The sequence below is a fragment of the Podarcis liolepis genome (assembly GCF_965112155.1).
Source record: "Podarcis liolepis genome assembly, chromosome: 3".
Classification (NCBI taxonomy): Eukaryota; Metazoa; Chordata; class Lepidosauria; order Squamata; family Lacertidae; genus Podarcis; species Podarcis liolepis.
Window position 1 is genome coordinate 37,209,825 of NC_139557.1, and position 24,123 is coordinate 37,233,947.

Genomic DNA, 24,123 nt, shown 5'->3' on the forward strand with positions numbered 1-24,123 from the left:
CCAAATTGGGATCCCAAAAGGGCCTAATTTGGACTGCGGGCAAGAATTTATCCATGCCTGTATAAGGACAGAGTCAGACCATCTACAGCAGTCTGCACTGAGCAATCATGGTTTTAATAGTACATTCTGCATGCAAATAATGTATTCTGCAACCAAACTACGTTCCCTGCCAAGCACCAAAAGCTAACTGTAAAGTGAATTTGGGGGGGTCCCACTCACAAAAATGGAGAGCTATCCAAAGGATTTTTCTAAGACTAGCAAAATGCCTCCAGGAAGTCTCACACATCCCTTGCCTCTCCATATTTTTAGTAACTAAGTATACTCTAGTTAGAAAAAAAGAGGTGTGATTTACTTGTTTTGCTCTGATATTTGAATGCTTTTTGCAGGACTGAAAAACTGAGAATAACATCATGTATCTTCCCCGTAATGATCCCAATAAAGCCATCAGCTCCAAACAGTAACTCATTCAACTCTCCAGAAGTAATTTCTACATTATGTGGATTTTTGGACAGTCTGCTTTTAGTTGGTGGAAGGAAAATCTAGAATATAAAATCTTAGTGATGTTTCTGCTTCTCTCTGTTTGGTCTAGTCATAATTCTTAAAGGAGGATATAAGGCACACCCTCTAAAAGACAGTTTGATCAGCCACGGATATGGAAATATGGCCAGTTTCTATGCCTGTTGAATTAGGTTTCCTGTCCCTGAAGTATAGTGGATAACTTTCTTTGCAATGCAGGCCATACGTCCATTTTATACCAGGTAATCAACTACAGAATATAAGGGGAAGGGATGTTTTAGAATCCAGAAAATTGCAGCATGCTTTATCCCTCTCTCAATGTCAGATTGATGCAGCTAAACACAGTGACATTTCCATTAAAATAAAAATATGTCTAATTTTCTGTTAGATAAGCTTTGGTTATCTGTAGGTCAGCTGCATAAGAGAGAGAAAATTCCTTAAGGTGGCAGTCATATGCATGCTTACTCAAAAGTAAGATCTAGTGACTTATAAAGGATCAGATTGCATTTTAAAATATATTTTTGATCAGGGAAGGGCTACAGTTCAGCCATCTCCTTTGCGTGCAGAAGGTCCCTGGTTCAGTCCCTGATGCCATCTCCAGAAATCCTGCAGAACTGCGGCCAGGTAGGGTAGATAATACTAAGATATATGGACCAATGGTGTGACCCTGAAAGAGGCAGCTTCCTTCCGCCTCCCCACCTGCCAAATTTGGAAACTTAGAACTTGAATAAAGGACATGATAAGAATTAGAATTCTGCTCCGATAGTTAATAGAAAATAGCAAGCAATTAAGGGTAAGATGCTCCGAGCCATGATCACATGCAGCTGTTTTGAGACATTTAGATGTCAGGTTCTAGGGTTATGTGGTTTTCCCACCACAGGAGATATTTGACTAAAAAGAATATTGTTAGGGTGGCGCTATAGTCTAAACCACTGACCCTCTTGGGCTTGCCAATCAGAAGGTCAGTGGTTCAAAACCTTGCAACGGGGTGAATTCCCATTGCTCTGTCCCAGCTCCTGACAACCTGGCAGTTCGAAAGCACACCAGTGCAAGTAGATAAATAGGTACCACTGCTGCGGGATGGTAAACAGTATTTCTGTGCGCTCTGGTTTCCATCACAGTGTTCCGTTGCACCAGAAGCGGTTTAGTCATGCTGGCCACATGACCCAGAAAGCTGTCTGTGGCCAAACACTAGCTCCCTTGACCTGAAAGCAAGATGAGTGCCACACGCCCATAGTTGCCTTTGACTGGACTTAATGGTCCAGGGGTCCTTTACCTTTTTTTACCTTTTACTGCAGTTTTTGGTGAACCTCGTCTGAAAAGAACCAGGGAAAATGTGGTAGGCGCCAGTCAAGTAACATACTTATGTGAGAAAAGAATACATGATTTCTTTGTAATCTTTATAATCATTCAATGTTACAACATGCAAACCCCAAAGCTTTTTTTAAAAAAAACCAAGTATACAGAAAACTATCATTGCATTCTATTTTTATATATTTATATTTTCATCACCATCAAGGGTAGACTTAATCCAGAAGGGTCACACACAAACTTTAATTATTTAAAGGTAAAATAACTACCGCCAGATTTCCCAGTGTTTGACAAAACAACATAGACTTCCACAGCATGTCTAGACTTAAGGTGGAGTGAAGAGTTTTTTGACTTGTTGGATATATTGTTTTCTTTATGCTATTCCTTTCTTTATTAGTTCTGGCTAAATATAGTTGACTGATCACATCTCTAGTATGTTTGTGGGAGGAAAGTTCTCAAGCCAGAACAGAGGAAAAAACCCCAGACCCAATGGTTGGTTCTGACCTAAGGGTTTCAAATCTTCCTTTGTCACTATGTCTTTGTTTTAAATCATTGCTAAAGCAGAGCGTGTGCATGCACGCACGCACACACACACACACACACACACACACACACACACACACGTTATCTGCACAAAAATAAATACCATTAGTCCATTTCCCAATAAATTCAGTACCAGCTCAGCGTACCTAGTGTCAAATGGAAGTCACAGATTAGAACCTAATATGGAAAATATAGAGGCACGTAGCTAACTTTTCACATTGTGATAATTCCCACTGGTGCCAGCCCGTTGGATTTCAGTCACATTCTTGATCATTAGACAACTGATGGACAGTCCTCTCAAGTCATGCCTCTTTTAAATCATTTGTGCTGAAAACCTAAAAATCCCCCAGTTGAGCTCATGATGGACAAGTTGAAAATATCCCAGCACTTCAAAATCACACTACTGACCAAGCAGGAAATTGAAATTTTTACAACGACAGTGTCAACAGAGCATGGACAGTGTGCCAAATGAACAATTTGCTTCATGCATTAAAAGAGAAGTGTCAGAAGAAGAGTGCGGAGTTTGAGGAACATGGATTAAAAAGGCACTTCTTATGTTGTTACATATATTTACGTAGACATCATGATTTCTCGGGAATTCTTCATATAAGAATCCTTACCAGAAGAATTGCTTCTGAATTCTTTTTATTGGAGAAACAGGCATTGGAACAGATATTCCAGAAGTGCAAATCTTCAAATGCACTTTCCCTCCGCAGATATATGTGAAAAAGGTATACAACAAATTCCAGGGCAATGAGAGAATTAACGGTAATGAAAACTGATAATGAAAAACCTTTTTATATGTAATACAGTATCTGGAATGTCAGATTGCAACCCAGAGATTTAGGCTATACTGGTACATCCTTAATTACATTTGGTGAAAGAGGTTTTCAGTGGCCATTCTGTTCCTGCCATCACTGAAATCACTGCTTGGGATAATGTTTTCCACTATTTTTGGATTTCTCAAAAAAACAAATTAATAATAGTTGTTGTTGCTGCAGCAGCAGCAGCAGCTGCCACAACAGCAACCTGTGTAACCTGCACCTCATGTAGGGCTGAACACAACACAGTCCCCATACTTCCTTCATAGCAAGGGTAGGAATGGGATTTTTCCCTTACAAATTTCAGATTAGGATCAAATATTCAGGCACGACAGATCTAAACCAAATGTGCTGAATCTTAGTTTAGCATCACACACACACACACACACACACACGCTGGAAAAGCAGAAGACAATGGAACTGCTACTCAGTTTGGCTGAGAGCAAAATTCACAGCAAATGTGAGGAGCTTGAAAAGCTGGTAAACCTGATCAATTGGCCCCCATAGCTGCACCTTTAACAGTCAACAGCTTGATACTTAGGAATTAAAAGGTGAACATCTTACTGCATGGTGATAAATCTTATCACCTGTTGACGGGTGTTGATGAAAGTTGCCGATTAAGGTTCAGCCTGCTACAGGGCTGGCTGGTAAGTTAGAAATCTGACTAAATCATATAAAACACATTTGTAAAGTGACTTCACGGGATCTACTAGGGTGCCACTGAGAGTCATTTCTTATGAAATTTCAGCAACTGAGGAGCCAACTTGTTTCTGGAACACACCTGTGCTTTTAAAGAGCTCTACGGAAAAAAAGAAATATAGCAGATGTGCCTTTGTTGGACACACAGATGACAATTCCTTCCTGCTACACAAACGTTATAAAGGAACAGAAGTAAAAATAATAATAAAAATAATAAAAAGCTGGTAAACTTCTTCACATATAACTATTTTCCCTGAGCCATTGTTCACTTTTATATTTCACAGTCTCTGCTTTCCAACTCCTGTTTACTTCATAGCATATCTGTGTCCCTTGTGGGGCACGTTATGTGGTAAATTGCAATTTCACCAAAAGCATATAAAAGGCTGCAATTTTATTTATTCATCACTGTGATAAACTGGTACAGGATTAATGAGGTCCCTGTAGTAAAACAAGAGAGGTCAACATCTGATGCCCTTAAAGCTTCGTAATCTTGATGTTATTAATAGTAATATAACACTTTACATCTATGAAACACTCGGAAAGCAGTAATTAATTGTCACAACACTCCTCTGAATTCTTTAATCGTTATAAATGCCACCATTCACATCCCCTAATTAATAACCCAGATAAAGAAAGTTAATGACTTATTTTCTTAAATTTGCCCCATGCAAATACGGCAAATGTCTCCCATGCGGCCTCCTTAAAAGCAAAGGGTTCTGAGCGTTCAGACTATTTCAGAGGACATTAGAGAATGTATCTGACATAGCAAGCTAAAGTGACAGGAGGGCAATAGCTCCGTGACAGAGCAGCTGCCTTGCATGTAAAAAGGTCGTTTGTTCAGTCCCTGAGGACATCTCCCTGTGGGGCTGGGGATGTTCCCTGGCTGAAACCATGGAGAGCCCATGGGTTTGATTCAGTACAGAGCACCTTTCCTCTGCTGCAATGAGAAAACACCTAACAAGGATTGAGATTACCTCAGAATTAATTTCAGAGTTAGCTTCCATAATCAACATATGCAACATATTCAAGCAGTTATTTTATTAATGATTCAGGGTTCCGGCAATTCTTTGGGTTCCAGGACTGGAATGCACTCAACAATCACACGGCTAATTTCTCTGGCTTTTGGACTTCACTCACTCTCAGCCTAACTTACCCCATGGAATTGTTGTGAAGATAAAATGAGGAGAAGGAGACCTTGAGCTCCTTGGAGGAAAGATGGGCTATATATGTTAAAATGAATGAATGAATGAAAACTATCCATACATGTGCTCTGCGTGTGAGCTATGTAACTAGAAGCTTGAGAAGAAGGTGCTGTGTACCAAGACATGTAACCTATTCAAAAATTAAGTTTGTCAAAACTATGCTCATAACACTGGTCCTGAAAGACCTACATTGGCTCCAAGTATGTTTCAGAGCAGAGTGTTGGTACTGACCTTTAAAGCCCCAAACAGCCTCAGCCCAGTATACCTGAAGGAACGTCTCATACACTCATGTTCAGCCCATACACTGAGGTCCAGCTCTGAGGGCCTTCTGGTGGTTCCCTCTCTGCAAGAAGTGAAATTACAGGGAACCAGGCAGAGGGCCTTCTCGGCAGTAGCAACCTTCTTGTGAAACACCCTCCCCTCTGATGTCAAGGAGATAAAGAACTATATCACCTTTAGAAGGCATCTGAAAGCAGTTTTGTATTGGGAGGTTTTTAATGTTTGGTGATTTATTGTGTTTTTATATGTCTTAGAAGCTGCCCAGAGTGGCCAGAGCAACCCAGCCTGATGGGTGGGATATAAACAATAAATTTATTGTTATTATTACCCAATAACCACTGGAACACTTTTCGGTGGCATGTTTCATTTTCTTTGGAATCATATTATTTGCCGATAAGCTTTAGAACAGGGACGGGGCACCTGCAGCCCGTAGGTCAAAGCTGGCCCACCAGATCTCCCCATTTGGCCCATGAAGCCATTTTGGGGAAGCCTTGCCCAGTCATGCTATACCGGAACAACCAAAGGAGGAATCAAGGGGCAGTTCTGGCTTAAAGAGCCAGGCACCTATTCCTCTCCCACAGTCTATGTGCCTTTACTATGTGCCTAATACTATACTACCATTGGGAGAAGCCATTCAAGGCTTCTGAAGGAGGGTGTGTGTGGCAAATTTGCCCCCACTAAAGCTGCAAGTAAATTGCTGCCTGATGGCCACACACTGCATCGCTGGATTTCTCTCATCTTCCTGTCTATTGTGTTCCATTTCAATGCCCAATCTTTGTTTAAAACATAGAGTTTAAAATTAATAACCCAGGAGGTGGGAACATCACAGCATTTTCTTACTAAATGAAATAAAGGGTTAGATCAGAGCTGTAGACAGTTGTTTACCCCTTTGGCAAGCTTGGTTAAAGAGCTACCTCTGTGCTCATAAATAATCCACTGTATTCAACTATTGAGAATAAAAAAAAAAAAAATCAGGGAGAAAATCAAGGCTGTTCCAGCCAGTCAGCTCCAACCTCTGGCAATCTCAGAGCCTTGCTTTATCCCAGTTCTTAAATCTCTTCAATTTGTAGTCACTCAGTTTCTTTCACAACAATCACTCATGCCTTCTCCAGTATTCCATATTGCATTGCCTATGGTCAGTGGCGGACCTACATTTTGGGGACCTGAAGCTTGAATTGTTATGGGAGCCTCTTCACAACCAGCAATGGGTTTTGGGTAACCACTGTTATCTTCTTCAGTGGGTTTCTTCCACAACAGATCACAACATTAACACACACACACACACACACACACACAAACAAACAAACAAACAAACATTTGATTAAACTGCTGTACTGGAGGGCCACATTTCTTCCTTGATGCCAAGGTTCCCAACCCCTACTCTACAGCTGCATCCCCATGTACATAAGAGTCCCCTGTTCCTGCCAGCTCTTGATAGGGTTACACTTCCTCTGAAGGTGCAGGTTCATAGCTTGGAGGTACTCCTGGATCCTTTGCTGTCACTTGAGGCTCAGGTGGCCTCAGTGGCATGGAGCGCCTTTCATCAGCTTCAGCAGATGGCCCAGCTATTCCCCTATCTGGACAGGGATAGCCTAACTACTATTGTCTATGCTCTGGTAACCTTAAGGTTAGATTACTGCAATGTGTTATACGTAGGGCTGCCTCTGAAGATGGTTTGGAAACTTCAGCTATTGCAGAATTCAGAGGCCAGGTTGTTCCTCGGAGCAAGATGGTATGAGCATGTTACACCAATCCCGGTCCGACTGTGATCCTGTGAATCGCCCTGAGACCTGCGGGTATATGACAGTATACAAATTCAATAAATAAAAATACCGTATTTTTTGCTCTATAAGACTCACTTTTTCCCTCCTAAAAAGTAAGGGGAAATGTATGTGCTTCTTATGGAGCGAATGCAGGCTGCACAGCTATCCCAGATGCCAGAACAGCAAGAGGGATTGCTGCTTTCACTGCGCAGCGATCCCTCTTGCTGTTCTGGCTTCTGAGATTCAGAATATTTTTTTTCTTGTGTGGTCTGGTGCGTCTTATAGAGCAAAAATACGGTAAATAATAAATACTGATTTGATTTGATTCCTTCTTTTGGCTTTTTGGCCCTTAAGAACCCTTCAACTTTGCTCTCTACTGTTTGAAAGTCCTTCCTTGGCCTCAAATTGCATTTATTTATGTTTCTTAGCCATCACTCACTGTACGGTCTCAGAGTAGGTTACAACAGTGTTGTGCGTGGGTTGCCAGCATCCAGGGCTGCATGGAGGGGGGAAGCGAGGGAAACGGAGTACGCATATGCACTCAACTGCCTAACGGCGACCACATCGCCCAGGAGATCACAGCTGCACAGATAAGAAAGAAAGAGTTGTTCCATTGTCTGGAGAGGTCGCTTCCTGGTTTGCATGGAGAAACCATTTTCAACAAAGCCCAGTAACAGAAGCATGCAACTGTATTGATGCAGCACCTAACAATTTGTGCCCCTAACAATTTTGCACCTGGGGCAACCCCCTCTGTGCACCCTCACACACACATATCATGCCACTGGGTGACAATAGTACAACCCTAAAATTAAAAGAATAAAAGAATTCAAAGTTAATATACAATTATATACAATGTATATACAATCTAGAGATTCAGGCCCTACGAACCTCCAACATTGTTTGCAACTTCCTGCAGCATTTAATCATTGCAGACTACCATTTCTCAATGGTTCATAGAACAAGTCTGAAATTAGATGTCAGAGCTGATGAATGCTAAGGAACAATGGGGCTTTCTGCTAGCAGCTGGTGGTAGGGAACCCACCGGTAGCAATTCTCACCAGCTAGTCAGTTCCAGTCTAGGAAAGTGATGCAGGCACTATTCCATGGTCAGTAGCCAGCAGGATGTGAATGGATATCAGCAGGCTTGGTGAAGGGACACCTCTGACCAATCCAGTTCTCTCCATCTCAGTGTAAAAGGGGCGTGGCTTGCTCTGCCGGTCACTATTAGTCTCACATCCATCACTGTTACATGTCAAGGTATGCATGTAAAAATAAACAGATGCTGTACCCAGTTGTTGTTTGTTTTATATGGTTAATTATCTTGTGTTTATTGTATATATTCTGTTTGGCTGGTTTCAACGTATATTTATGTTCAGGCTGCACACTGATTTCGAAAAAACAAAACAAACTTCCCCACAGAAGCTGCATATTCATTTTGTAGCTCACAATACCGTGTGAAAGTTATTGTTGTCCAGATGATTAATAAAGCTGGTGATCTATAGTGTCATTTAGTAATTAAACAACATTATAATTGTGCCATCCACCTACAAAGGTTAATCAACTCTCGTGAACAAAGGAGCTGCTGCTTTTAATTTTTTAATAAACTACCCGTGGAATTTTTAATTTGACTTTTTCTATGCACACACAATTAATTAGGAAGAGTTAGATCATGCTTCAATGAAAGTTAAAGGCAAAGCTCCTACAGGCTCTGGTGAGACTGCAATTATTATTAAATGTGAGTGGGAGGTCAACGATCCTCCTCAAGGAAGTGAAACCAAAGGCTGTGAAAAAGTTGGATTTAAAGAATACATATCAATAAACATACCAGAATAGATTCCATACTATCAAAATACTTCAAATCAGTGCTTTTTTTTCAAGAAAAAGAGGTGCCAGAACTCATCATGAAGTTCTTACAGTAAGTCATGGGGTGACTTGGGGCAGCTCTGAACAGATGCCAATTTGACAACAGCGCCTGCAGAGGTGCTAGAAGCTAGAAGTTCACTGCCTGCAGTGGTGCTAAGAACTATGTTAAGCTGTAGTTAGCTCATTTGGGGGTTGCCCCTGGTTCTGGTGCAGGTCAAATAAATGCTCCTGTGCTTCCCTCATTCTCTTAGATTCAGGCAGATGGCTAGGACAGCTACATGGGAGATGGACTGAAGAAAATGAAATATGAATTGGCTCCACCCTGTAGCTCAACCAATCACAGTGAGGAGCAGCTAGGAGCTAGGTCGTGTCATGGATCTACAAAAGAAGTGTAGGCTCGCACATGCTGGTGTCAGGGACTGGCTAGATGGAGAGGAGTGGTAGCTGCCAGTTGCCCAGGAAATACCAGAGAGTGACCCTGGGGAAGAGGGAGATTTTGAGCCTGATTCGGGCTGGTGAGATAGGGATGAGCACTCCAGAGAGGGAACCATCAGGGAAGTCTTGGAGCCAGAGAGTGGTGAGGACGAGGGTGAGGGTGAAAGGCACAGTGTGGGCACAGACCCTGATAGGGAGAGAGTAGAGCCTGCATTTTCCACGTTGCAGGACAGTCCCCTTCCGGCCCCTTCTCCCCCCACTTTCTCAGCACAAGAAAGGAGAGCTGAAAAATGGAAAGAGCAGATAACAAAAGCTGAATCATGCCGGAAGAATGCACAGAAGGAAACTCTTAAATAAGAGAAGGAGGGGAGATGCTTCCAGCTTCTGCAACTTTCATACCCTGAGTGTCAAAGGGTTGTCAAAGATCATTTAGTAAGTGAGATGACATCCATAGCTATGCTAAGCAGATATGGCTATAGTACATACTGGAAGTGCATCAGTCAAATAAGTGATCCCAGATAATGGGTTATCACTTGGTCTAATTCTAACTTTCAACCACCCCGTTTAAATGCAGTACCTGAAAAGAGTGGGGGTGATTTTTTTTATATTTTTAAATGATGCTTAAGATGTATGCAAAAAGCACCCATCCCCCCCCCATCTCAGCCATTATCTATATAAAAGTCTTTAATCTACCCCTTGCTATATGCAGTTCCTTTGAAAATCAAAACCCTTACATTAACAATCAGGTTAATAATTTAAGTTCAAAACTCATTTAATATTTACATCTTCTTGCTGAAGATTCATTATGTAATCAGCCATTGTTTTACAGCTTACGTTTAGGAGCTAAGAAGAGCAGAGCATTAACGGCTTAAAATGGTTGTGGGCTTTTGTTTTCAATTTCTGCATAATTAAAGCCAATATACATCTCACAGAGTATGGGGCTTAGTTACCTGATGTAAAAATGAGAGCTGCCTCAAGGGATTTGCTGTGACATCTCTATTCCATATCTCACCACTTGCTGATTTTTTTTCCTTTTTAAAATAAATTTCCCCATAATATGAGCAAGCTCTTCTCATAAAGGACACTGTCATTGCTTGTGACACTTAGCAGGCTCAGCAGTTGGTAAGCCTCATTCTAAGCTCTAATATACAAATTTAGTGAATCTTAGGGCTGGACCATGAGTCATTTGCATCGATGACAGGTGTTTCCACCGTTTCGCATACTGTGTTGCGAGCGCGTTTGATAGAAACTGAGTGCATAGCAAAGTGAAATTATCATCTTGGACATAAGTTACAGCAAATGAGAGTGTCTCTGTGAACAGATGCGGAAAGAAAAATACCCCAGCGGTTCAAGCAGCCCCTGGGAAAGAGAGTAGCAAATCTTCACGACGTGTTAAAAGTGTTTGCGAAAAGAAATCCTGTTAGTATATTGGAAATGTTTTGGAATTAAGAAAAATGCTATGCAAAAGCTACACAGATTAAAGCATTGAACTTCTGCTTCTGTGACATAACTGACAAGAGAAAAGTGTGCCGGAGGCAAAGAAATATCCCTTGGGAAGATGGTCCAATGCGCCTCACCTCAATTTCTAAAACATGTGTTTCTAATATTCCTCTGAAGGATAAAATATGTTTCCCAGTGGAATGCAACATGGTTTTCCTTACTTTATTTTATGCTTCCAATCTTGTGCTCCATAGATTGTTCAGAACAGAAGCGTGTTAGAATTTATGATTTCGCTCACCTGCAATTTTAATAAAGTAGCTATGTGATGGGACTCATCAGAGCATGAATGAATATAAAATACCATCCACCCTGAGTAAGGAAATAAGTGCTAAACACTAAAATTGTTGACTTTGGGATATGTTTATTGGCTTTTCCATAAACATAATGCCACAATATTGCCCTCAGAATACTTTGATGGCTTTTCTGTGAAAGGGAAAAAAAATATTTCCAACGACTTTACAATAGAATAGCGATTCTTTATTAGTTTGTTTGAGGCCAATGTTGGGGGGAAATGTTTTCTTCATTATCCAGGATAAGTGCTGTTGAAATAAACTGGCTTTGTTGTATTGGTGGGGATAAGCAAACTTCTTGCATTCTCAAGAACAAACAGTTTTAAGGTTTCCCTGAGGAATCTCATCTGCATTTAACAATTCTCCACTTGAAAAATAACTGATGGAAGAGAGGTTGATGAGTCAATTATGTTTTTCTGAAATATTTGGATAAGGTTTGGCCTTCAAGCACTCAAGACACATCTTCAGCATGCAGCAATACATTTAATATACAGATGAGGGAGAGATGGAGGGAAGGGAGGCCAGAGAAGAATGGCAAATCAAGCTGATGGGCTTTGCTGAAATGGTGAAATTAACTGGGGAGCTCAGGAACCAAGAAGACAAGAACTTTAAAAAAGAATGGGAAGAGTTTATAATTTATATACAAGATCATTGTAAGCAGGATAAGACATTGCCAGGATTTTAAACACACCTGTATTGTAACAGAATGTACAGATAATTTAGAAAGACAAAAAATTGGAGAAGTATTGATATGCAGTGGAAAATACTATCTATAGGACCCATGTAAGGGATGGGGGGAAGTCAAGAGATTCAGAGCCATCTCGATATTTGGATTCGGAATTGATTTTGTTATATGTATATATTCTTGAAAATCAAATAAAAAATTAGAGAGAGAGAGAGAGAGAGAGAGATGGATGAGAGGACAGAGTACTTAAACAGTGTCTGAGCTATAAAAACAGTAAAACCCTACCTTAAACTCCATTTGCACAATATATCATATTGATACACTCAATAGCCAATGGACATAGTTGCATAAGAATCTGGATGCTTCGTTACATAAGAATCTGGATGATGGTTCAGGAACGTGTCCATCATATGAAATACTGTCAGGCTATTGATTCATCTGACCCAACATTCTTTATTCTGACAGGAGCCCTTCAAAGCCACAGGGATTTTCACAGGCATGTTATCTGAACTCCTTTTAATTGGAGATGCTGGTGATGATGTTTGGAATTCTGTGCTCTGTCGCTGAATTGTCTTTATGAGGCAATTTTATTTTATTTGCATTTCTGTCCTTCTCTGTGACTTTGCAAGCAGGTTACAAGAGATGAAATAAAGCAGCATGCAATTACAAAACCATCTCCACAAATATTACCAATACAACCAAAAAATCCCAAACCCAGAAGTCTTAGAGATGTCCACAAACAATGGCAAAAGACTTCTATTCACACAAGTATGAATCCTAATATCTGGTAATCAGAGCTACATGATTTCAGACATCTGAGGCTGTACTCATGGCAATTTGGGTTACTGTTTATTGACAGATCTCCATTTGATCCCTTTAACAGCCATTTTGGGTTATTGCCATCACAACAATGTGACCTCTTAGTTACTCAACCCTTGTTGGTTTGCATCTGAATGTGTGAACTGGCTCCATTCAAACTCTTTTTGTTTGAGGAGATGTGAGGAGATATGAAAATCCTGTCTGTGAGATTTGACCCATGAAGATTCAATCACACATGCAAGTCACCTCTTGAAGCTGTGATCATTAGTGGTCTGCATGCCATCAAAACAAAAAGAAGTGTGTAGTTTTTAAAATGCTTAGGGAGAGTGGGTGTGCATGGACTGGCCCTGCTCCTAGTGCATTTATATGTGCAGGGCATGGTTGAATATCCTTAAAAGCCTCCTTGTGAGAGCAGGCACCCTTATATTTGCCTGTTCTCCCTTCACACATTATACCCATCTTTTGAATACATGAAGACGACTACGCATGTGTAAATCAGAGTTTCAGTGATTGTGTGGAAAAAGGACTTGCATGTTCCAGACTTACAGACATAAGGATAAAAGAATGAACCAATACATCACATACACAAAAACACATTCAGTAAGTGACCAACACTGTACATTTAGTGATTCTGCTATTTCACAGTAGTTTAAAAAAATTGCCCTGAACTTCTCCCAATTGGAATTCAGTAAAAACATCTTTGTTTTCCTGTTTCTCTGAAGTCTATTGTTAATTGCAATTAAGTCTGTCTCTCTTTCTCTGTCTTTATCTTTCTCTCTTTCACACCCACCCACCCCTGACAATTTCTTTTGTCTGGTTTTAGTTATTTCTTGTTTGCCAAGAGACGTCTGGTTCATCACCAGTTGTCAGGTAGTGACCATGCTAATACAGTTTCATAGGAAGAAGTCATAATAAGCCACCATTTTTGTCCCAGTGCAGCTCCCCACAGCTCCTAATAGGCCCTAAGAGTGCCATGTATACACTGTGCATTCTAAACAATGATTCTGTGTCTGCGCTAGAAACCTCCAAGGCTACTGAATTCTGCTTCAGAACACAACTGTAAATGTGTGTGGGGAGGAGCATTGTCAGGGGAATAGATGTGGTGCTGTGTGTGGCAGAGTTTCTCAAGCCAACTGGCTCCTGCTCTGCACGTGAACTACAGTGCCTGAAAAGATTATAAATTGATTCCAAGAGTCCTGCTTCCATCTTCTGTTGTAGTTTAATGTGCCAGAGCCTGGAGCGGTTCCAACCCAAATGATAGCAATTGCTCAACCTCCTCTTCACAAACTGAATCGGGCCAAGCAGCAATGAGGAGAGTACTGGGAGGCCTGTTTCCATCGTTCCAGTTTGCATTGTCTTCTCCTCTGGCAACATATATTTTAAGGCATATATTTTACATCCATGCAGCATGCAGGCAAAATGCAACCCATGGCTCTGCTCAAAGAGGGCAAGTCTCTTCACAGAAACAGTGCAAAAATATTCCATCGTTGTCTTTTCTTCCTGCCTGTCCGCAGAGCGTGGGAAGGTCGGTGAGCTTCGTACAGATTTGGAATTTTATTCAGGTTACTTCTGCACATTTTAGGGGATACATTGCAGCAGCCACACAGCACTAGATTCTCCATGCCTACTCTGTAGGTTAGGGTGCGCCTTGTGTGAAGTCATATGGCAGATGGAAATCAACCTTCCATCTGTTCATTGTAACAAACTCTCACTCCTGAACTCACCGCTAAGCTGCTTCTTTTTGCAGGTAGCAACCTCCTAGGCACAGGAGCATCAGTGGACTCCTACAGATTCAAAGTCTTACTTATGTCTCCGGTCCACTTCTGGCTTGCTCTGTATTGGTCCCAGTTATGCCTGCCTCTCACTGATTTCAATGAAACAAAATAAAAAAATTCCTTCCAGTAGCACCTTAGAGACCAACTAAGTTAGTTATTGGTATGAGCTTCTGTGTGCATGCACATGGAAGCTCAAAGCAATAACTAACTTAGTTGGTCTCTAAGGTGTTACTGGAAGGATTTTTTAAATTTTGTTTTGACTATGGCAGACCAACACGGCTACCTACCTGTAACTGATTTAAATGGATAGTTTTGTTCTTGCATGGATGCACACAGACAGAAGGAGATGGGAAACTGCAATAGCACATCTTCTCAATTTGCCATCATTTCCATACTTCCGGTTTGGATCTTTAACTGCAAAAACGAATATGTGCTTCATAATATCTTTCCTTTCACATTAAACTGAATGGAAAACTGTAGTTGAAAAAGAAGAGAACAAGTGACATGAGATTCTGCACATTCCTCTCCCCCACTTTTAGAATTGTAGCTCTGTGAGGGGAATAGGGGACTCCTAACAACTTTCAGCACTCTTAACAAACTACATCTCCCAGAATTCTTTGGGAGAAGCCATGACTTTTAAAGTGGTATTGTGCCTTAATTGTGTGATGCGAATGTGACCTTCAGAAACCGCTAGTCTTTTCCCTGTCCTTTTCTTATGCAACAGCCTCTGCAACTGTAGAACCATTTCTGAATAGAAAATGCAATGAAGCAGCTGGCTTCTGAAATATCTGTTTCCTACATACCCTTGATATTTATTGCAAAACTTCAGTCCAGGGACCTAAATATGTTACTGCCACAGCAAAAGTCTCACTCTCGGTCAGTAGCACTCAAATGTCAAGCCTGTTTACTTCCCTTGGCAGCAGAAGTTCCTTGGCTCGGTCCAATTTGTTCTGATCCTTCCAAAGCCTTGGCTGCCTTTCTATATTTCTTCGTGACACACAGGCTCCCCTTCGTACAAATCCAAAGCATATGCTAATGATACCACTGTGTCTGTTCCCTACGCAGCTATTAGTGAATGGGAGATCTGCACGAGACATGCTGGAAATCCTAGAGATCAGTGCCTGCGCCTAGTCCACTCTGCCTTGGCAGTCTCTCGCCCAATATTTTTCAATCAGCCAAGGCCTTCCTGGCTGCTGTGGGCCATGTGCAATCCTAGTGACATGGAAAGTGGCAGGAGGAAGTGCCAAAGGAAGCCGTTAGATTTGCTAGGATTACATCTTCAAAAAAACCAAAAAACCTACTAAAGCAGAGCCAACCATTTGAATAGGCAGTGGAGCTTATCTCCTAGCAAATGGCCATCTCAATTAAAAATATAGTGTTCTTAACGCAGCAAGCACCTAAGGAAGCAATTGATTTTCTCAGCTTTTTGGGATACCTGTCAAACGCAACAAGACAAAAAGAAAGCAAAGAGTTAGTGGAGCCTAGTGTTTTGTTTTAACTCTAGTTATTGATAATCAGCAACATATTAAATCTCAAAAGATGATAAAACCATTACAAATGGGATTTGTGCCAATGTGCTGAAGTGTGGACTGGTGTTTTTCAGGGGTCCAGCCAGTGAGCCATGCCCCCTTCAAGGACCCCTCCTTCACATCTAATTTTCAGTTTCCCCCTCCTACAACCACCCGTCAGCATCCCATGCTCACTTAGGATGCTCTATCCTCACTGAGCTGTTTTGAGATGCCTTAACCCCTTTAGGATTTTTCTCAATAAAGTGGCACTTCTTCGAATCTCAGGGTTGTCCCAAAACTGTAGCTACCTCCTGCGTCTGTATGAATTGTGCCATTTTGTCTACACAAGGATTTGCACTCGGAGAACTAAATATCACTATTTGCATTTAGGATAAATCAGAATTCTCTCATTCCTGAGTTTAGAAGAGATCATTCAACTCCACATTTGGCTCTTTAAAATAATAATAATAATAATAATAATAATAATAATAATAATAATAATAATATAAAGGACCCCTGGATGGTTAAGTCCAGTCAAAGGCAACTATGGGGTGTGGCGCGCGTGTCACTTTACAGGCCGAGGGATCCGGCGTTTGTCCACAAACAGCTTTCTGGGTCATTTGACCCTGCATGACTTAACCTCTTATGGCACAATGGGACACCGTGACAAGTGCCAGAGCGCATGGAAATGCAATTTACCTTCCTGCTGCAGCAGTACCTATTTATCTACTTGCACTGGTGTGCTTTCGAACTGATAGGTTGGCAGAAGCTGGGACAGAGCAATGGGAGCTCACCACTGTCACATGAATTCAAACTGCCGACCTTCCGATCTGCAAACCCAAGAGGCTCCGTGGTTTAGACCACGACACCACCCGCAGCCCTTTTAAAATATTGCATCTGATGGTCACAAAATATGGTATAAGGGAAATAAAGGATATATGTGTGGCCAAAAGCACTGAGAGATATGCTCTGTTATTCCAGCATAGTTACAATTTTTGTAATCGCAGCTGTGTTTCCTTTTTTAAAAAAAGACCTCTGAAAAATTTGTTTATTTATTAAAAATGGACAGTTTAAAAAATATAGCCTGCATCTATAGTGGCCAGTGCTCACCTCCTATTGAACTTCCACCAACCTCCTTTTTTCTCTCTGTTTCAGAGTAAATGTAGACTGCTGTTCCTTTAATTACAACAGTCCCTGTTGGGGCATTAGTTCTCGGTTGGCTCAGAGAACAATGTATCCTATGGTGTCTCTAACGCTAGAGACCTTGCTTTGACACTGAACCATTCCTTAGAAGTCTGGATGCTTGCCCAATATGGATTCTGAGCTTGTAAGATTCAGTCACAATACAATCATAGGGTGGCAAACAGCTGCTGCAATTCCTAAAAACGTTAAGGTTTTATGTGTTTATATAGGCCTCTTGGTTAACTAGATGCTAAAACTAGAACTACAAGCTATCCTCAATTTAATTGGTAGATTAATCAGCCTTGACAGTGCACTCTGTGGAAACCTTGATGCAGACTTGACAGCGCACTCTGAGGAAGCTCTGCAGAGACTCATCAACCATTTTGCCCAAACCTGCAGGGAGTGTGGCTTTACCATCAGCCTGACGAAGACTAACATCCTGGGTCAGGACATCACCAGTACTCCAAGCATCAGCACTGGTGACCCCGCACTTGAGGTGCTAGACAGTTTTGTCTACCTGGGTTCCACCATGCTCAGTGCTGAGCTGGTTCATAGCTTATTGCTGTTGTTTAGTCATTAAGTTGTGTCCGACTCTTCGTGACCCCATGGACCAGAGCATGCCAGGCACTCCTGTCTTCCACTGCCTCCTGCAGTTTGGTCAGACTCACGTTTGTAGCTTCGAGAACACTGTCCAACCATCTCATCCTCTGTCGTCCCCTTCTCCTTGTGCCCTCCGTCTTTCCCAACATCAGGGTCTTTTCCAGGGAGTCTTCTCTTCTCATGAGGTGGCCAAAGTATTGGAGCCTCAACTTCACGATCTGTCCTTCCAGTGAGCACTCAGGGCTGATTTCCTTAAGAATAGATAGGTTTGATCTTCTTGCAGTCCATGGCACTCCCAAGAGTCTCCTCCAGCACCATAACTCAAAAGCATCAATTATTCGGCGATCCAGCTTTCACTTCCAGCTCTCACTTCCATAGCTTATAACTTCCATAGCTTATAACAAACCTAAATATATAGGATTGAGAGTTAAAACCATAATTGGCTGTGGGGTGTGTGTGCTTTTTTGGTATTGTTATGTTACTATCCTAAGAGATATAAAAGAAAATAAGGAAAGGGTGGTAGCTTTGACTTATGACTTCCTTCAGTATGTTAGATTAACACAGCTATTTATTTAAATTTAACCCTTTTTTAAAAAATGCAGAAAATCAATAAATGGAAAATGATGAATTTATTTGTAAGCACGAATTGACAGATGTGTATGCACCTACATTCCTGTATATAAAGCTGATAAACTGTAGTCATGGAGTTTAGGATTATCTACTGTGTATTTTATCGTAGGCTCCAAGAATGCCTGTGATGTTTCAACTGGAGTAAATAAGAATTATCTTTGCTGTCTTGTTCTCTGTTTAAATAATGAGCAGGTCAGAGGAGTTGAACAAGAAATAGGTTATTACAGAACTATGCACAAAGGGTCTTCTCTCCTTTAGCTATTGTCCCACTTTGCCAGCAGCCCTGCTTTCTGACCTCCTGAAGAGATGCCCTCGGAGGTAGTCTTTGGTCTTTTAAATTTCAGCGGCTCCCTGTGCGAGGCCTAAATTCAGCCCCCTTGCCTCTTGCCTTCTGTTCTGCTCAATTCATTACATCAGAGTTGCAACGCCTTGTGGGGTCCCTGCAGCTCAGCGCCCAGTGTGGCTGAACCGGTTGTGCTACCCTAAATCTGCTTTGTGCCCTTATACATATACTCACATTTATCTTTACATCTCATACTGTAAGGTGTTGCAAGGGTAATGATTTATTAGCTTCTCCCATTCATGATTGTGTGCTTTATTAATTCCCAATGAGTCAATAGCAGCATAGCTGGGCTTTAGGTGTCTTTGGTTCTGTTTGGGATCAGAGATTCCCCCCCCCCCCCTTTTTGATGATGGAATTGAACGAAAATGCAAGCTATGTTGCATTTTTCAAAAAAAGAGAGAGATAAAAGTCCTCAACTTTTTATGGAGTGGTAAATTTTATTTCTATGAACAGCAGGAGTAATTGCTGCATGTGCACAACAAAATGGCCTGTTTTGAAAGCAGCATTCTTCGCCTTTGCAGATGGGGAGAGGGAAGGCTTGGTTTCCATAATCTATATGTTCCTGCTGGTATAGCTTTTAAAAAGTCAGCCCACGGTCCTGGTGGTTTATCCACCGTCAGTCCCTGCATTATCAAATATGCATTCAGCTGTGCTATGGAAAGAGGAAGAGTAATGGGGCTGTTTCTAAAGCCTTATCTGTATATATCTCCTATTCTCTTTAACAATGATTGCTATTTCTCTGAAACTGTTCTGGCAGTTTGCAAGTAATAAAAGAGTGAAATGCTTTTTACTGGCTTTTGTGAAGTTGCTTTTTTCCCTTCCAAAAGGAAGGAGGAAAAAAAGAAATCAAGATTTTAAATGGAAAGGGGGTGGTGGTGGAAATTTCATGAAAAGTTGTTGTTTCTTCAAAATGTATCTGAGTCTGTGATTCAGCACTATATTGAAGTCCATGTCAATGGATTCTTTCTCTTCAAATAAAGAGTTTTCTCAGACTCGCCAGAATTGCAATGAATGTTTCACACGTTACAGCTCTTTCCACTTTGAGATCATACTCCACCCTTTAAAAGCACATATAATCCCATTTAATTGCTTATTTAAGAAAAAGTTCCATGTTTTAGCATTTAACGATCCTTGTGCTCACAGGCTTTCCCCTTCCCTTCACCTGCATACCAAGAAAGGATTTAAAACAAACAAACAAACTTTCATTCCAGGTTCATGGGAAAGTGTACTTTAATGACACCCAGAAAACATGACGTCACTAGAGAGCACCCTACTGCTTCCATTTTTGTGTGTGTGTCTTTCCTTGGTTCCAAGTCTCCATTTTCTCCAGAAATGATAGCTGGAAATAGCTAACAAATTAGGACAGGGCGCATTTGCAAAGTCCATCAATATCTGACACAGACATGGAAAATAAAGTATCCAAATCTTCTCTCTGCTGGCCTTGAAACATTTTAAAGTGCTGAAGTTAAATCTCATCTACTTCCTAATTCTATAAAGACACACCAAATCACTTACCATATACACTTGTGTATAAGCCGACTTTTTAAGCACATTTTTTTATGCTGAAAGAGCCCCCTCGGCTTATACTCAAGGGAAGGTCCCACTTACTGTTTGCTGCTACTGCTTGTGCTGCCGCCGCTCTGCCAAGCATGGCTCCTATGCCTGCCCTTGCGAGCGGCAGAGGCTGTTGGCGGCAGCGGAGGAGGAACGAGCAGCCCGAAAGCAGCCCTTTCAGGCTGTTCCTTCCTCCTCCTCCACCTTTGCCGCTGTTTGCATTTCTCACCCTAGGCTTATACTCGAGTCAGTAAGTTTTCCCAGTTTTTGGTGGTAAAATTAGGTGCCTCGGCTTATATTTGGGTCGGCTTATACTCGAGTATATACGGTAGCTATTTCAAGCACTGCATCTTGTATGATCATCCAATTAGTACTAAAATACACCCACCTAGAGTCAAGCATCACTCTGCTTCAAAATTATAAAAACAAGCACCCCCTTCTGCTGCCCGATCCACCACATTGGGCATTTGAATTCCCTATGATGTTAGGAGAGCAATCTTGTTTACATACAGACATATTCTTGGAACCTCCAGCTTTGATGGACCATCTTCCAGTCCATTAGTCATCAATCATTGGTCAGAAAGCCTTGCAGAGCCCTGGGAATGTCTGCTCTTCCTGCCATCATCATCATCATCCAGATTATTTTTACAGATGTTACAAAAAGTAGTCTCTCTTTGAGCACAGGGAGGGTTATTTGCTTCAAAATCTTTGCTGTGTTAAAGTCTACACCCAAGTCTTTAGTTCAAAGTCCTGCAGCTGATGGATTTGCCTAAGTTCTGAAGTTCGGCAATTTCCCAACTCCTAAACTCAGATGATCGCTTCAAAAAGTCTTCACTCAAATCCACAGTTCCAACAGATACCCTTTAACAATTCCTGCAATAACCTACCACAACCCACACAGTATGATGTAACCTGAGCCCCTCTATACACAATGAACACAAGATGCCTGCGTGTACATTGTGGAGGAATGAGCAATCTCTGCTGACTCATGGAGAATTAACCCATTAGCCGCATTCCTTAAAATACTGCACATCTGCTCTCCACTTTTTGTACCTCTTCTTTCTCCCTCTCTTCAGATTACTCTGCCTCCCCCTTCTTTCCTAGGCTAGTCTTCAGTAGCTTATCTCACAATTTGCCTTTTCTTTTACATTTTCCACAGAGACTCCCTTCTTTGAAAATGATCTGTCACTGTCTCTGTTACTCCCTCTTGGGTACTTTACAAGGGCACTCCACTACTTTAGTTGTTTACAGTGTATTTTGGTAAATGTGCTCATTAGAATACAGCAGGGGCTGCAGAAAGAAGTTCAACGAACTGGCATTTTTTCTTTCTTTTACAGTTATTTATGTTCTGAAAAGATTTATCCCCTAAATATGTAATGCAGGGGTGGAGAACATCAGGAGAAGTTCTCTTGTCCTCTCTATCTGGTCCATGGAATTCTCCTGGAGCTTTGCTCCCAACCTTGACCATGATCCCTCTCATCCAGCCATATCTCTCATGACCCTTCCTCCACTCCCCCTGCCCCAGTGTTTTCTCTTAGCTGGAATGTGCCCATAACCTGTAATAATTCCTACCTGGATGGAGGATGGATGTGTGTGAAGCAACCTCTGATTTTTGTTTGGCTGGAATGTAGCCTACTGTATTCATTACCCTAACAACTTTGGCCTCTGGCATGTGGACCCCAGATGGTTGCTTATGAGGGAATATGGTCCTTAAGCTGAAGTGGTTTCCTCACCCTGATTTACAGAGATGTGCCCTAAGTGAGCATGGTAATGGTGGCTTGATCTGATTGCAGCTACTTGTGTACACTGTCTGAACACAGTGCTGTTGAACTTGCCAGAGATATCAATGCTCCTGAGGAACAGCCATATACTAGGCCTGAAGAATCCTTTGGGTGGTGTGAAGAGGAAATGTCCTCTTCATAAAGTTCTCCCTGAATGGTACCATTCTCTGTATGTACATATTATAGCAGAAAGATGTGGTTGGGATGAAATATGAGAAAATGAAGCTCTACTGCCGAAACGGCTTGACGTTTTCAAAATATTCTTCCTCTCTGTTTAGTTAAATAACTGGTGGGCTATTAGCAAATATTAGAGGGATTCAAATAGGTATGTTCCCACTCATCCAATGCATAACAGAGATGTTATAAAATGACCAAACCTGTGGATATGTCAATCAATCCAGGTCATCTGCAAATGTGAGAAGGGTTCTTTTCTGAAATCTTCCTTTGGCCAATTTTAATAATGATTTAATATTTCGCTTAAAGAAAAATCCCTTGGGAGGAACAGAAAATGACAAGTCGCTGCTTCTCCTGACATTTCTATGTTTTGTGCTGTCAGGGGGGCATTGAATAGGAAAGAAGACAGTGAAAGATGGACTAACATGGCTTTGTGGAAAGTAAAAATATGGAGTGAAACAGGGTTAGCAGACTTGATCATGAAAATTACCATTGTCCCAATGATCTGGTACTTACACATGTCTGGTTTAGTAAGGCCATGCTTTTAGACCCACGTAGAGCCAACATCTTCTTAAGCATTACTGAAAAGGCTGTTTTAAAATTCTATACTAGACAGTTGACATTTGCTTTTAAATCCAATTTCCTTAATTTTCATGCTCTGTATTAACAAGCTGATGAGCCTACCAATAACCAAAATATCTCTAATATCACACATATTGGGATTAACAAGTAATAGCTAAACTGATGGAACTTTAAAACCATACCTACCTGCAGCTTTTAGATGCCTTTATTTCTAATTTAGAAATAAGCTTTAAAAAATCTCCAAAAACCAGAATATGATTGTATGTTCTGTGACGTAGCAGTGGAATTTATAAACTAATGCTATTTAAGCAGGACAGCAGTGAGAAAATAGGAATGGGATCCAGAACAATCTCCAAACAAACACCCTTTGCTTATTTTCCTTTTGACATTCCTATTTTAACGAGCAACTAAACAAAGGATCTCATTTATGGTGAGTTGAGAACTGCCTTTCTTAAAACACACACACACACACACACAGACAGACAGACACACCGTATTTCATATCATGAATCATTTGCTTAGTGAAAATTGTCTTTAAAGGTGTGCTTGTAGATGATTCATTTACAACCTTTTACATAGTAATTGTGATGAATCATTGGTGACCTTTTTGCACATTACAGGGCACAACGAAATATAATTCCATTTTTTGTGCTCAGAGAGAACTGGCACAGCACTTCTGTCATGTAAACTATCTGCAAGAGTTTATTGTTTTAATTGTTTTATTGTATCTCTGAAAACTACTTAGAGACTATTGTAGCTATGCAGTATATACATTTGTTGTTAAATAAATAAAGATAGATAGATGATATAGATAGATAGATGATAAATAGATAGATAGATGATAGCTTTGATTGAAGACCTAGGCCTCCACAGAAGATGGGGGGTCTGGTTGGCAAGAGTCTGGGTGTAGTAGAAGCACTATTAAAAACAAGGAAACCTATTTCTACACACAGTGTGGTGGTGGTGGAACCCGTCATTGGATTAGGACTTGCACAGGAACTTTTGAACACATGATCTACTAAACTAGCATGCAATATGATAATGTATTTGTCACTTATTGTGGCCAGTAGGCTAGGTGTGAGATATGGAAGACTAGCTAAGTTGAACAGGTGAGCACCCTTAGGAGTCTTTGAAGGTGAGCAGCAATTTTGAAGAGGCCCATGCGAGGCGAGGAGGTGGATAGGAATGCCTTTGGAGCTGCCCAGTCTCACCCTCCAAGAATTTTGTGACCTTGGAAGATTTCCTACTCACCTTAAGAGTGGGGCGTG